This window comes from Mus caroli, chromosome 18 (assembly GCF_900094665.2).
Source record: "Mus caroli chromosome 18, CAROLI_EIJ_v1.1, whole genome shotgun sequence".
NCBI lineage: Eukaryota > Metazoa > Chordata > Mammalia > Rodentia > Muridae > Mus > Mus caroli.
This window is the reverse complement of record NC_034587.1, coordinates 82,155,115-82,158,587: the sequence shown is the minus strand read 5'-3', so window position 1 is coordinate 82,158,587 and position 3,473 is coordinate 82,155,115.

The window sequence follows — 3,473 nt, the reverse complement described above, 5'->3', positions numbered from 1 at the left end:
TTCTCTTTCTTTCTTTCTTTCTTTCTTCCTTCCTTCCTTTCTTTCTCTCTCTCTCTCTCTCTCTCTCTCTCTCTCTCTCTCTCTCTCTCTCTCTTCCTTCCTTCCTTCCTTCCTTCCTTCCTTCCTTCCTTCCTTCCTTCCTTTCTTTCTTTTCATTTGACTTGGAAAATAAGATGCCTCACTAAATAACTTTATTTCCCAGATTTCAATGTTGAGGGGTTGTTTAGTGGACAATGTTCTTTTTGTGTAAGCCTGATGACCTTACATACTCTTGCCTACATACAATATACAATCTCCACTATATACACATACATTTAAGAAAACAAACATTTTCCTCTTGGTGAAAAAGTGGGCAGTTCTTGCCAGAACTCAACTGCCCCCTTTCCTCTCCAAACTCAGATTGTTATCAGACTTGTCCACCCTCTGTGACAATCAAAATTTGAGAGACACATAGACACTAGCGCACAGATTAGTTAAGGCTTTCAGAATAGTGTTAATTCATACATGAGCCTAAACTGAATGTAAAGATAGAATTATTTATATTATCTGAATGAAAACACCCATGGAGAGTAGAACAAATAATATGGGATTATAATATTGAAAATGTATTGTTTTGGTATTATAACTCAGGTTAGAGAATTTAATATAAGCACATCAAACTTTAACACAAGTGCTCTTATAAAGCTGCTTAGCTTTTCAAAAGTCTATTCCCATGCTATCATAAATAAATATGCAATTCAAAGTACTTCTTTAAAAAGTGAAAATCATTATTGCTGCAGAGCCATTGTGTCTCAAATAAAAACACATGTGTAAGAATGTATTTATCTTTAATAAAAATCAAAATTGAAATATTTAAGAACAGATGTTAAACTTTGCAGGATACGTTTTTAGCATCATCTGAACAAACCTTTATCTACTGACCATATGATTGCTTAGAAACAGAGAGGTTTCTGTTGTTAGAACCCTCTACATTCTCTTCCATTTACTTTGTGTTTCAATTTTCTAGAGGAGTCATCCCTACATTTTCTCAGAGTAGACTATAGAATAAGCCAGTGTCATTTCAACTAAATGTGATAATTTGAAAAACTTGAGTTATGTGAAATCAAAATTAATAGACAGATGCCTCTATTATAAAGCTCAGCTCATGGTTAAAGCCTCAGCAAATGTTTTAAGTTACATTCTGTACACTTTTAAAATGTGAGTAATGACTACAGCTACTAATTTTCCTGAAGAAATCCATTAGCAGTCCCCACGGATGGTATTAAATAAGTGACTGAGTGGGCAGGAACCAGTATACACCACCCAGAAGAAACAGCACTGAGCCCAAATATGCCATGAGTAATATCACATTGAAAGGTTCATTTTGGTGACAAATTTCCAGAATTGTCATCATGAAAAAAGTTTAGTTTCCCCATTTTTTGTTTAAGCCTTGTGCCCCATGACTACCATCCTGTATCAGAAAGTCCTTCTGAAAACAAGACATAAAGAAGCATGAGTGTATGTTTAACATAGATGAATTTACATGCTATGCTATAGGAAGTATAAAGGAATCAACAAGCATCTTTAACCAATTCAGTGATTCAACTTGATCATGATCACTTGCTAACTCTTTCCAACCTTATTGTTAATGTCATGTGTGGCAAAAATCACAGAATAAAATACTGAAATTTCTTTGCCCATGCTAACTGAATAGGTTCATATTTATAGCTGGCCTTACATACATATAAAAATAGTGTTGAGTAGCATGCTAAAATCTGCATCGTGGTATAGATACTGGGGACTTCACATATTTGTATAACCTTTCTGCCTCAGTGACAGTAAATAAATAGATATTAGATGAATATGTGGGTTATAGATACAATTTTTAGATGGCTATAAATATAATTAAAATATTCATGTCATAATGGAAAATAAACAAATTCATTTATTTCTAATATTCATCTTAGTATTTCATTTTCTTTGAAAATTAATGAACCATCTCTTCCACAGTAATACTTCTAATGCTTGCACCAGTTAGGCAGAAGGCAGACTTTTAAATTCCCACAAACAGTAACAGAAGAGCTCTTAACTGTGTCCATTGAACCCTCTTTATCACACAGCTTCTCTCTGAAAACCATGGACACAAAGAGTTGGAGCCTCAATGCTGGCTTACAGTGACCTTTGGGAGATTGTGAGCATAGTAAAGAATGCCTGTGACCTAATCTTGGAACCTCAGCTGGAATGTGTTGTGCTCAGAGAGTAAAGTCCCTTGTAATATAGCATATTGTGAATACATGCTCATACAGATCTGTAGTCAAACAGGTTCTTAAGTTAGGATTTTTCCTTTGCCTCTCCCTCCCTTCCTCCCACCCTCCCTCCCTCCCCTCCCCTCCCCTCCTCTCCCTCTCCTTTCTTTCCTCTTTTCCTCATTTTGGTTGGCAATTGTCTTTCCAATAGAAAACTCACAATCCAGGAAGGTTGATATTTTAGGCTCTTTGTTATGCATGGTCTACAGATAAAAGACTCTTCCTTCTTGCACTGGAGTCTAGGAAGTGTCAATTCTAGAAAGCTAATCTCCTTTCTGGTCAGAGTCATATTGGGTTCAGAGGCAGTACACACAGTGGCTCACCCTGCCTCTTGAACTCATCTTATAAGGAGTTAGTTCCACTCAAGAAATCATGGTCCACATGACCAAGCCAACCCCACAAAGCCCCATTTTCTAACATTTCCACATAGTAAGTCATGGATTTCAGCAGATGAATTAAAACAAAACAAATCAAACAAAAAAAAAAAAAACAAAAACAAAAAAAAACACGCCCTGTGAAATCTGTGTATAAGGTATGAGTGCCACCACCTAGTTAAGTTTTAAACAAAATCTTCCCATCTTCGTGGCTATTTCCTGACATTTTTCACAGCTGAAGGAGACTTTTAGCCATAGCTTATTAATAGAGAAGAGGGAAATCTGACTTGAGTACTTGAAGCTTCTCTTGCACTAGGAAGAAGCCAATAGGAAGCCTCCGAACAGAAGCTGAGTGCCTCTCCAGTGCATGTGGCACAGATAAACCTGCAGAGCTTGTTTCTCAGTTCACTGGACTCTGATGCACACTAACCACAATGTCAGTCTATTCTCTCCTTTGTAACCTGGAACTCAGGCTTTGAGCTCTGACCCCTTGGATAAAAGTCATCTTCTTAATACTCATTTTAAGAAAAGCCAGATCTTGTCTCTTCTCTGAGCAGTTGGTATATGTAAATATCCTGTTTAATTTTCACACAAACTAACTTTCTTCACACTTAAAGGCATTATCTGAATTAATAAATCACTCTAATAAGTACTGTTCGATGCCACAGGCTGATCTATATCAGATCCTGGTAGGTTGAACACATGGGAGGTTGAGCAAAACAGAGTTTACACAGCTGATGGATTTGTAAGCTCTCATTGTACCATGACCAAGATCAGTTAAACACTTAAAAGCACTTGAATGTGTGGCAAATTG